The sequence below is a fragment of the Cupressus sempervirens genome, chromosome 2 (genome assembly GCF_028749045.1).
Source record: "Cupressus sempervirens isolate cs-2001-9-10 chromosome 2, ASM2874904v1, whole genome shotgun sequence".
In the NCBI taxonomy this organism is placed as follows: domain Eukaryota; kingdom Viridiplantae; phylum Streptophyta; class Pinopsida; order Cupressales; family Cupressaceae; genus Cupressus; species Cupressus sempervirens.
Genome location: NC_143119.1, coordinates 404,271,964 through 404,285,391, shown reverse-complemented (window position 1 = coordinate 404,285,391; position 13,428 = coordinate 404,271,964). Strand labels below are relative to the sequence as shown.

The 13,428-nt window shown below is 36.4% G+C and overlaps 1 protein-coding gene across 3 annotated transcripts in view; it reads right to left on the bottom strand.

The window, feature by feature from the left end:
• LOC149572837 (zinc transporter) overlaps positions 1-13,428 on the bottom strand; it is a 148,549-nt gene that overhangs the window by 98,243 nt on the left and 36,878 nt on the right. The gene's annotated exons all lie outside the window — the stretch shown is intronic.

The window sequence follows — 13,428 nt, the reverse complement described above, 5'->3', positions numbered from 1 at the left end:
AGTGAGCCACTTCATTTTCTTCATGTTTTTTCCCAGTTTGGATTTCCACATAAATTTTATGTCCATTGTGTTGGTATTTTCTGTGCTTTCATGTTTACATATGTTATCAATATTTAAGGTGGTTACGGATAGATCAGAAGTTGACATTGCTATTGTTTATAATTTACCGACAAAGTAAAAGTTTTAGAAAGTGCTGTGGAATAACTGATTCTCACCCCCCACCCCCCCCCCCCCCCCCCCCCCCCTCCGCCACCCTGAGTTAGTCAGTCTGATCAACAATTTGTATCAGACCTTGGTTCCTCAGTGTAGAGCTTAACTGCTTGAGGCAGATCCAATGGCACACAAATAAAACATTCCCATGTTTGATGGATCTGACTACAGTACATGAAAAGATAGGATGAAAGGATATTGAGTTTTGGTCGGTTACAATACCTGGAAGCATATGGAGATGAAGTATATGTTTCCTCAAAATAGCCTCAACACTCAAGATGAAATCATAGCCTATGAGGAGAATGAGAAAGCTAGGTATATTATCAATAGTTCTTTATCTAAAATAGAATTAGCTAAGGTTGTTTCTTTAAAGATTGCTTATGAATTTTGGCAAAAGTTGAAAGAGATTTATGAAAGAAATGATAGGGTTAAGTTATCTAAGAAGCTAACAGCTAAGCAATGCTATGACAATCTGAGAATGGAAGAAGGTGAAGACACTAGAAGTTATTTTCAAAAAGTTGACAATGCAGTAAATGAAGTCAAGAACCAAGAAGGAACTACTGTTGATGAGGATTATGTGGAAAAGATCTTGATGACATTATCAAATAGTTATAGTGACAAGATCTTGGCTATAGAGGAAGTGTATGATCTAAAGAAGTTTACTTAAAAAGAATAGCTGTTTGACATATTTGAGCTGAGGAAGTTTGGAAGAGAGAAGAGCAAATATAAAACAACATTCAAGGCAACTAAATCAGAAGAACCTGATGATGATGATGATTCATATGAATTTGAAGCAAACTTTGCAAGGAGGTTGAAGAAAGGTACCGGCAAGTACAAAGTTATGTTACCTCTGAAATGTTTCAGTGTGGTAAGAGTAGTTATTTCGCTACTAGACGTCTAGAGAAAGGTCCTAGACAGAAGTTTAAGTTGTTAAATAAGAAAGCTTACTATGTTAATGAAAATGCTAGTGTGTTCTGTGTTGAAAAAGAATATGAAAAACCAGGAATTTATATTTCTAACATTTGTGTTAGAGTTGATGATAATGTTGAAACTACTTTGTATGTTAAACGGAACAAAAATGAATGGCTAAATTAATAGTGGTTGTTCCCATCTTATGAATGGTGATAAAAGTACGTTTGGAACACTTGACAAATATGATGATGGTCCTATTAAATTTGGTACTGATAAGGCAACATATATTGTCAATAGAAGCTCTATTACTTTTGATGGGAAATTAACACTGACAGTATTTACTATGTGAAGTGTGTGTATCATAATCTTTAAGTGTTGCACAGATGTGTAAGAATGGTATGATGTTGTTTTCAAGAATGAAGGATATGAAATTAGAAAGAGATCTGGAGGAATAACTGCAGTTGGAAAAAATAATGAAAGAAACATTTATCAACTTGAAGGACAACAAAATGATGTTTGTTATCTTGAATTGGTGACAATTGGCTTTCACACCAAAGGATGTGTCACATCAGTTTTGACAATCTGGAAAGGATAAGTTCATCGCATGCAATAAAAAACTTAACTAGATTATGCAAACCAGACAATTTGATCTGTAAGGGATGTCAGGAAGGAAAACAGAATGGAAAATATTTCAAAGCAAAAGACTATTCATCTCCAGGTTTATCAGATTTAGTGCACACTGACCTTTGTGGTCCTACCAGAACAAGAAATTTTACAAGGTGAGAGATACTTTATACCTTTCATTGATGATTATTCAAGATTGACATGTGTTGCATTTGTAAGAGAAAAATCATAAGCATTTGAGAAATTCAAGATATTCAAGGCTAGAGTTGAAAATGAATGTTGTAGAAAGACCAAATGTTTGAGTTCTGACAAAGGAGGATAATTTAATTCTGACGTGTTTGAAAAATTTGCAAGAAACATGGTGAATTAAGAGACAGATTTCAGCGGCAAGAACACTAGAGAAGAATGGTGTAGTGGAAAGAATGAAACAGACAATTCAAGAAGCAGCAAGAACTATGATGAAAGAATTAAGTTTACCAGAAGTTTACTAGAAAGAGGCAATACACATGTGGTGTAAACACTGAACTGAGTTTTGTATTAGAAGAAGTATAATGAATTGTGGCATCGAAGAGCACCGAATGTGAAATACTTCAAAAAATTTGGAAGCAAATGTTATATTCAGAAAGATTAAGACAGTCTTGGCAAGATTAACAATAGAGCTAATGACGATATATTTCTAGCATATTCTACAAGGAAAAAAGCTTACCCATTGTTACAAGAAGATATTGAACAAGATAGTTGAAAGTGATGATGTGAAGGTTGATGAAGATTCCTCAGAAACACAGAGAGTATGAATTAGATACAGAGGATAAAGCAAAGGAGGAGGAGATGGTGCAGGCTCTGGCATCTGCAATTAAGATACCAAGGTATGCAAAAAAAAAATCTCTGAGAATCATATTATTGGTGTTAAAAACAAAGGAGTTGTTACTAGAAGTAGAGCAGCACAAGAACAAGCTTTATTTTGTCTACTTTTGGAAATTGAGCCTAAATCTGTAGAAGCAGCATGTAATGATCCAAATTGGGGGTGAAGAAATGCATGAAGAACATGATCAAATAGAGAAGAACCAGACATGGGAGCTTGTGCCCAGGCTGGCTGATAAAAATGTAATTGTTAAAAATTATGTTTACTGGTAAAATAGTACGAGAATGATAAAGTAGTAAGGAAAAAGGCGAGGTTAGTGTGTAAAGGTTATTCTCATATTGAAGGAATTGATTTTGATGAGACCTATGTCCCTATTACTCAGTTGGAGGCAATTCAAATGTTTCTAGCTTTTGCAGCATAAAAGATTTCAAAGTCTATCAGATGGATGTAAAGTCAGCATTTCTTAATGGGGAGCTAAAAGAAGAAGTTTATATTTAGCAATTGGAAGGATTTAGCTTAGAGAAGAAACCAGAAGCACTATGTAGACTAAATAAGGTATTGTGTGGTTCAAAGCAGGCACTAAGAGCCTAGTATCGTAGTTTAGATAGATATTTGATTAGACAAGGGTTTCGGAAAGGTTCTGCAGACAACAACTTACACTTCAAAGCTTACTCGGATCAGATCCTGATTTTTATTGTGTATGTTGATGACATTATTTTTGGAGGAAAGGATGACTTGTGCAAGAGATTTGCAGCAAGAGTTCAAGATGTCCATGTTTGGTGTGATGAGCTTCTTTCTCAGATTGCAAGTAAATCAGAATAGTAAAGGCATTTTCAATTCACAGTCCAAGTATGTCAAAGAATTATTCAAGAAGCTTGGGTTGGAGAATTTCAAACCAATATGCGCTCCTATTGTTACCGGTTGTAAGTTGACAAGGAGGATGATTCACTGAAAGAAGATGCAAGTATAGATCAATGATTGGAGGATTATTGTACATGACGGTTACTAGACCAAATATCATGTATGCAGTATGTTTAACAGCTAGATTTCAGCAAGAACCAAAAGAATCACATATTATAGCAATAAAGAGGATTTTCAGATATCTAAAAGGAACCAGAGAGCTTGGATTATGGTATCCAAAAAGATTGTATTTCACCTTGACAGCTATACAGATGCAAACTGGGCATTCTAGATAACAGAAGAAGTACCAGTGGAGGCTTATTTCTTGGGTCCCAGTTGGTTTCTTGGTCAACCAAGAAACAAGATTTTGTAACTTTATCGACCATTAAATAGAGTAAATTGCAGCATCCTCATGTTGTGCTCAAGTCTTGTGGATGAAGCAGACCTTGAAGCATATAGGAAACACTTTTGATGAGCCAATTCCACTCATGTATGATGATACAAGTGGTATAAGTGCGTCCAAGAATCCAGTGCAGCTTTCCAAAACTAAACATGTATCTATCAGGTATCATTTTATTAGAGAAAAGGTTTCGGATGGTGAAGTGAAGCTTGAGTATGTGCCTACAAAGGAGCAGATAGAAAACATTTACAAAACCATTGTGCAAAGATACTATTGAATATCTCAGGGGGAAGTTGGGATTTTTGTCCATCCCTAGTGTTCACTAAATGCCTTAATGTGTGCATTGGTCTCGTGATTTGCATGTTTATTCTTTTCCAGATCAATGCTTGGTGGATTCCTCTCAGAGGAAGCAAAGTGAGTTAGTAAGGGGGAGAAATTGGCCCTTTGTCATTGTTGTCAACGGGAGAAGAACAGAGAACCTTGATTTTGATGTTGGCCATGCTTTGTTATTGATGAATTTTGCCATCAACAACAAAGGGGGAGATTGTTAGAAAGTGAAGTTGATGTCATTCATGTTGTCGAAATTACTGGTTGTCAATGATGTCAATATATCCTATGCCTTGTTAAGGATTGTGTTGTATCGATTGATGTGTATCAATATCCTTGGTGTACCGGTAAAAGTGTTCAACAAAGGGTGTGCTTTAATTGTCTATCCTGATTCATTTCGGTAATGCTTCTATTCTGTGTGCAATATATGGTGGAGCGATTATTCAAGTTCGGTCCTATTTGGAGCTTGGTCATTTGTGTTTTGATCATGACACCTACACTGTAGCATGTAACATGCTGAATTTATCTGTTGGTACTGACGTCTTGGGAGATGGTGTTGCGAGTTGGCATGCATGAGGCATGTTATATTGATTGCAGTGGTCCAGTTTTTCATTCTTTTCGACCATGGGAATATTTCAGTGTGACCTATCTCAAATTGTTTTTGGCCGACATGATTGATGGTATCAAGCAGTATTGGGAGAAAGGGATTTAGTTGTTCATGGAGCTTGTGTGATGTGCATATCCGAAGTGAATGCGACTCTAAAGATCTGTGTGGAGTCTGGTAACAGACTATTTCAGTGATAGTGTTACTAGTGGTGGATCCAATCATATTTCATATATTTTGGCAGTGGGCCTATTTGTACTGGTAGTGAGCCTATGTGTATTGGCCATATTCATATCTTATGGTAATTAGCTCAATTGGCAGTGAGCCACTTGCAAAATCACCTAAACCGTCGATCATTTCATGAAAATTAACTTCTCCATCATTTTCGACATAAATTTTGTGTTCATTGTGTCGGTATTTCATGTGCTTTCATGTTTACATCTGTTATGGATGTTTAAGGTGATTACTGATAGATCAGAAGTTGATATTGCTATTGTTTATACATTTACCAACAAAGTAGAAGTTTTAAAAAGTGTTGTGGAGTAATTGATTCACCCCCACCAACCCCCCACCCCCACTGCCACCCCACCCCGCATTATTCAGCCTGTTCAACACTGAGTCCGAACCTCGACAACAATGTCTAGTGCCTACTTTCATATTCCACACAAATGACTATGTAAACATTATGTTGATAAAGAAGAAACCACTAATGACTTACAACTGCATTCCACAAAGATCTATCAATTCATTCAATGATGAGATATTATAATGTAATTCAAGAAAAATCCACATATATAGTCCTTGATCAAGTTTCAAGTATTTTGTGGGACTTTTTCAGGATCTTTAGATATTTTTAATATATTTTGAATGTTCTTTAACACTTTTAATTCTAATAACATTTTTGCATATCATAGGAATGTGTTGTTCATTTGCTTTTTGTTTTATTTCTCTAACATACTCTAGTCGTAGACTTTCATTTTTTATAGTTTTCCTTCTAACAGTAGTCTATTTTGAATAGCTACTTGTTCAAGTTCGGCAGAATATTCAGATATAAGCATCACCTCTATTGAGATATGTTAATCTGATAGTGTAGGTTCATATAACTACCAAGCCCCTAAAGCCAAATTTTCTCCAAACTGCCAAGGGTGTCAAACCAAAGACAAAAACTTCAAACTTATGAGAAAGTTGTGCAACACTAGACCACTTTATTAAGAGTGGGTAACCCAAGGGTGGCTCCCCCAAAGGTATCCTTAACAAGATTGATCACAATGAAAGATGTGCAAATGAATAAACATGTAATAGTACCCAATGTACACTTGGTCCTAAAAGTTGTCACTAGACCCAAGACTAACCTACACATAGGACCTTTTGCCAAGCTTATACAACTGCAAGATGCGGGTGTGAAAAAGAGTGATTCTCCAAAATGCTAACAATTATGGATCATAAAGGATGCTTCACTAGTTATAACAATTGAACATGAAGTGCATAGAGCTATTTTGTAGTCCTACTTTGCATTATTGGTCCTCCAAGAGTCAGGCTGGATCTGATTCTGGTTAGAACTACATCCTAGTACCAGTCAGGCCAGCCTGCAGGCTGTACCAAGGGGCATCATTTTGTCATCTGATTCATCTAGGACTGACCAGAATGTACCCATGGCGGACTATCAACACTGCAGCCAAAAAGAGATTATTTTTTTTGGCTAGCTTTGACAAGGCACTCTTGTCAACCCTAAAAAGATGTTTGTAAGATTTCCTATAAGTTGGTCATACTATCTTCTACAAGTCATACCTCCCCTTCATATTTGACATTTTGATCATATGAAATAGTTATGTTGTTGCTCCTGATTTGATGGCCACACAGTTTGAAGAGTTTTTTTGAAGAGGTTGTACTATGTACCAAGCCATACGTGGCTAAAGGAGGGCACAGGAAACCAGCAATGAAGCATGTACTTTCTAAAGCTCAAATCACTTGTTTGGAGACACCGTATGGTTATTTGATAATTCCAAGTCACCACGGGGTAAACAAGAATTTGAAGAGTTTTCATGACTTTTGTCCTTCTTGTGCCAGTCATACCAGCAGCCAAAAAACCTTTGTTTCACACCTGTTAATGCATAGCTTATACCAACAATTTCATAAAATATAATTTCAGTGTGTGGGTGAGTTTAGTGGAGGTTTGGAGTGTGTTTCCAGTAGTTTATCAATTTGGTGAATAGTTTCTGGTGTTGTCAGTAAGTTTCAGTTTAGTTTTGGGTAGTACTATCATCAGAACAAAGTATTATAATTTATCAGACCTCAATCAGCCTCTTGCATCAACTATTAGGGGTATACTTCAATTGGGTTAGTAATTTGACACTGTGGCAATGATATTCTATGTTGAAACTAAGTCCTCTGGGTAATTTTATGTGCTTGTAGCAGTATTATGAGCAAGATTGCATGGGGACGGAGGTACTTGGGTACTTAGGGTACGAGTGCGGTTCAAAATAGGGGACATGGGGGTACTTGGGTACTTCAAACTTTTTTTTTAATATAATTTTATATTCATAGAAAGTCTGAAATTATGAGTCACAACAAAGGTTTTTCAAAACAATAACAGTGAAAAGATCTCAAATGTAATGCATTGTTTTCAATTACAAATTTGCAATATGTTTGTAATAATAATATATGATAAATGTTTAGATGCATAACATAGAAGGCAGACTTTAAACATGAACAATAAGATCATAAATCATATAACAATGACATATTGCAAATTATAAACTTCTGACTTGAACAGTGATAAAGTTTACTGTTGATCAGTATTGTATCACAGTTTCATACTGATTCCGTATTGAATTGAGCTTGATAAACAACAAGCTGATACGCAAACAAAAAATTGAAACAAAAATTAGAAATCTTAATCAAGGTGCTTAGCTCTGATGCTTTTCATTGAGTACCCGGTACTTGGGTATGTGGCTACACGTATGAGGGGTGTGGGTATGCATACCCATGCAACCTAGGTTATGAGTCTTATTAAATAATAAAATAATTGTTGCAGCAATTTACTTCATTTCCTGCACATCCAAATAGATTTGAACCTGATACCAAGAGGCTGACTGAAAACAAAAGAAAATACTGAGAGGGGGAGAGGGTGCATCAGTAGTTTAAATTTTATCAAGAGTTGGGACAGATTCATAACAATAAAATAGAAACGATGACACCGAAGATTTATCATATGGAAACCCTTTTGGGTAAAAGCTAGGGTTTACTAATAATCAGAAATGGGCTACAACCCACTACAAGAAAGAGCTTCAACTCTCAAAAATACAGAAATCAGATTTAGGCTTCAACCTACGAAAATTCAACTCAAACAACCGAAGGCTACAAACATTAAAAAAACAACCTTTTAATGCATAACCAAGCTGTTCATAATACACGAGTGGAAATCGATGAAAGATCAGAGGCTACTAGATCAACGATACTGAACTTCAAAACATCGTCTCTATCAACAACCCAAACTATAAATTACTTTACTCAGTGTTCAAACAAACGCCTCTTTCACAAATTTCCTTCTTGTAAGTAAGTCTACAGCTTCCTCTAACACCATGAACTTCAACAGCAGCAGAGAAGATCGACAACCATCTCAATTATCCATGAAAACACAATTATATCAATGTCTTCAACTTCTATTTTAAATGTTAGAATATCTGTAACGTACTTATGCTGAGCAGGTCTGCATGAGTATTCCTTGTGTATCCTTAGCTCCTATTTAAAACTTCTAATCACTGAAGTATGCACACCTCCAATACTACTTTTTCATCCAGCAACAATTAAAACCAAAAACTGCTCTTAAGTAGTTTTCAAGCCTCACTTCCAAAAAGGGCAGTTATATCACCCAGACTTTATATCTGCACTCTATATTTGTTAACTCCTCACAGCAAAAATTTTGTTGACAACTCTTCACATGCATTCAAAAAAATTCATGCACATATCCCTTTACATGTCGCTTCCAAACCAACCTCCTTTCAATCAAAAAATGCATCATGTGTTCATGTGTTACACCAGATATCTGTTGTCGCCACAAAGTCACACTTTGAGCAGGTTCCACAGAATTATTATGACAAACAAAAGATGCTCTTTTTAAACACTCAGTGTTTGTCTTAAAAAACATTGTTATCATTCCATTCCAGCATTTTTTTGGGTTTATTATCACACCAAGCGATCTGTTTTATATTCATCTTATCGCCCGGAAACTCGAGAATTTTACTGATGCTTTGCTGCAGTAGAAAATAACACCCGTCAACATGAAATGATAACCGCATCAATAAACCTGACAAGTTACTAAGTTCCAAAGCTGCCCGCAACATAATCTGAAGGAATTGATTTCAGACAGAACTCCTAAATTGAGTTTTAATATATCCTGCAGCCTTTCATGCCAAAACCATTGATTGCCAAAACATCAAATTCTAAATAAACCAAAGGCTGTGTAAACAAATAGCAAATCCAGAAAATGTTCACATGCCCAGTAATCTATATATTATCTGAAGGAAAACAGCAATACATTCTCTGTGTTCAACAGCCGTTTTTATACTCATCATTTCTGTGCCTATATGCAGTGAATGCAGAGACAAACAAGAACAAAACTCCCATCAGAGGCAAGTAAGCAGCTACATTGCTAGCAGAGATTCCTTCTGCACGTGTATGACCAATTTTAACAAATGCTGTTTTCTACAAACTGACATGTCCGCCAAACTTGCTAGCACACCACATGACATCTTTTGGCACTTAGTGCACACACATCATCCCAGTCAGCTCCACATCAGTACACATGCCAGCACTTGAATTCAAACACCATCAACACAACACAGAGAGCATATTCATTGAACTTCAACAGAAAATTCAAGCACCAGTCATCAAGGAAAAATACCAACAGCTGACAATTCTAAACAAAACTTTAAAATCTTCATTTGAACACAGCTAAATCCTGTGTGAATCCATCATAGATTTTATTAGGGAGAAATCTGGTGCAAGAGCACCATTGATGTTCCTCATCATTTCCATCAATTTTGGTGTGATAGTCAGTCATAGGATGTCATCTCATGTTTGAAAAGCATTGGAAGCTTTTGTCCCAATAAGCCAATGTTAGCCACTTGGTCAAAGTGGGTCAACGTCAGTCATGTGATGAAATTTTATGTCTTGGTATGCCATTGGGACCCCTTTGTCATAGTTGTTTGGGTCTTAATTTGGTTGTGTTGGAAAAAGCATAAAATGTTGCAAAATGCAACTTTTGCAATTTTTTGTCAACTTGTGAAGGTGAACAGTCACCTTTGGGTTTCCTTGTGGAAATGCCTTCATGGAAGATCAAGGGCCATCTGCCATGCTTGAAAATGTAAGGGAGAAGACAATTTGAAAAAGGAATAAAGATTTGGAGTGGGAATTTTAGTGGGATTCCGTACTGTAAAAGCCTGTAAGTCACTGTTTTGTTTTGCACAGTATTCATATTTGCGTAATTGTTGAGAGAATGTGTATTAGGATGTTTTGCATTGTATTTTGAATCGATTGAGGACAAGCGTTAATAGTTTTTATTGATTCCAAGAGCTTCTGCCTATATTTAGTGCTCTCTGTTACCAGTAAGGCTACCTAGTATTTTAACCAAACATGGGCTATCTCTCAAATCAGACCCATTCAAAAATGGAGTTCTTTGGTGGGGAGGGAGGTAGTCCACTGTACTATATGGCTCAGCATTCAATAGTGTTGCCACCCACCATGTTAAAGCCAAACTCAGTTTGAATAGATTAGGCATGTATATGTGACTAACCTGTAGCAGTGATATCAGTAAGTTGATACAGAGATAATATTAATGATGATCCAGGTAAATGAATACAATGAGCTGTATATGGTGTGTTCAGAACATTGATATCAAGATTTGGTGAGCAGGATTGGTGTAAAAGATACTGTAGCAGAGAACACCTTAATTCTAGGCCTTAAGCCCTCAAATCTAGGGTTTTGCTGTTTAGCGATCTAGAAGAGGGTCAAACACCTAAATATTTGGAATCTTGTAGAACTAAAAAAATGGGTGTTTGAATATCTATTTTATTCCTTGGATGATTTGGAAAGATTTTGAGTTAATGCACAAAAACTAAATAGGGAGGGCTAATTGGTTTAGGCCTGTTTTGTGTTTTCTCTTTGTGGGTATATGTAATTAAGTTTGCAACCTCAAAAATGGTTGATTCTAAGTGGGATGGGATGTCTAAAGCCTTTGGTATGCTCAGGGGGAGTCTGGAGAAAGATCCTAGTGGGTCCTGGTGTGATAGCCTTGGAAAGTGCAGAGTCCAAATTGGGGTTTGGTGAAGCTTAGAGATTGGGTGAAGGAATGGGGTGAATCGATAGTAATAGGAGGGTTATTTGGGACCTATACAAGAGTTATCTGACTATCTCAACCAATAGAAGGGTCTTGGAGAATGAACCCTTGCCTTTGGAGCTTACCATAGTAGTTTGTGATTGTCTTAGCCAAGTGCATATCTACTTGCATCAAAATCTTTCATCCTTGAAACCAAACACCTCTAGGATTTTTGTCCTGGGATTTTGTAGTATGCGGCCCTATTCTGCCATTTTTTTAATGTGTTCTGTTTTCTGTTTGCAATGTGTTTATAGAAGTAGAAAGATATACAGTATATATATTTGAGAATTACTAATATTTGCAACAATGAAATAACTCAGAAAATTACAATATTCGGGAAACCTGACAGGCTAAATAAGTCAGAATTAATTTCAGAACTGTAGACACAGAATCTCACGAAATTAAGAGCAACCCAAGTAGTGAAATCACATAACAAAAACGATTACAATCATACCCACAAAATATGATCAGATTTAATGATTATCTGTACTTGCAGCCACCTCCTGCAAGCTCTCCTAGAAATGAACTCTATTGCTGATAAAACTGAAACACAATGCAACCATAATCCTAGACGCCACTTACTGGCCAAAACAATAATGCCAAACCCTATTTGGAAGCTCCAGATACTCATCGGTCATCACCACCCCCAAACTGGTATTGCCAGCTGCAAGGATACAGCCAACCAATGAAGTCACAAAAGCAAACAATCTCTCCCAAAACTTCCTTCAATCAGCCTCTACGGGTCTAATATTCAATAATATTTGTCAAAAGTGAATGTATAGCTCCACAAATTAGTATATATGTGATCTCTATATGAAACCACTAAGAAATCCTCTAGATTTGTGTCTTTCAACAACGTGGAATATGTTGCCTATAAGGGCATCCAAATAAACCCCGAAAGAGAAATCTACTCCACGGAAAAATATAAAACAAAACATCAAAACCAGCATTAGAAAAATGAATTTCAAAGCTCTCTCAATAGCCTCCCAAAAAAGGTTCAAGCCTTTCCTCCTTTACCTTTTACAATATTGAATTAGTATCAGTTTTCCCCAAAGTGGTGTCCAAGACTCCAAAAGAGCCTGACATTAATAACAGTGTCCATATAGTCATTTATGGACAATGACATAGTTAATTTTTAGTTTAACTTTAAAAAAACTTATTTTTATTTAATATCAGTAGACTACTTTAAATATCAAGATAATGATATCCACTACTCCCACCAACATATCTATAAATAGTAATGTAATGACCCTTACTATTAAGGCCACTAAAACCCTCAAACTGAACTGAGACAATTTGTCAAACACTTGGCATGTAACTGAATAGAGCTGCGAATAGGGCTAATTGTTGTGCAACGAAACCACAAAGTACAATGCCAATATCGAAATGTAATGTAATGAACAATAACAGTACCAATAACAATATTCAGAATATGGAAACTCTCAGATTTGATACTTTCAGAATATAAGGACTGTGGTGTCTAATACATATGCATATGAATATAGATTGATGACAACATATAAACCTTCATATTCAATCCTATCAATGCATGCAAATCTGATTACAACTGATTATAATGGACTGAGCTGTGCGTCTACATTAATGACTGATTTTACAATATCAGATTTAGGGGACTGTCACAACTATGCACTTCTAATACATCAAACCCTTGACAATGCAATGCTATGACATGACAATAACCCAGTTCAGATTATATGATAGATGACTGGTTTACAACAGCAACTAATAACTGGAGATAACCAACAATGCAATGACAGTGCTGACTGTTCAACTATTTGTATGCAACACCTTTGACAATCAAAAACCTCAATATGTGCACCTGGTATTGCTGCTGGAGATGTCTGATGTAAACCGCTGCCAAAGACACTAAATCCTCCACAAACAGCCCCCAAACGAACCCCCAAATTGCTGCTGCTGATTCTACTGGCAAGGCCGTACCCAGGCCAGCATGTACGGCCCCTATATAAAAATAATGCTGGGGTTTTGGGACCCCCAAATGCAAGGAATATGGGCGCCTAGGGTTAGGTAGTAACCCTACCAAACCATAAAAAATAACTCCAAGGGGTTGAGAAGATATGAGCAATTATGTGGTTCCAAACCCTGATTTGACAATTCTGAAAATGCACAAATTTTGTCTTCAAACCCCTGCCAAACGCTTCACCAATGCTAGGGTAAATCTGAAACCCTTATTC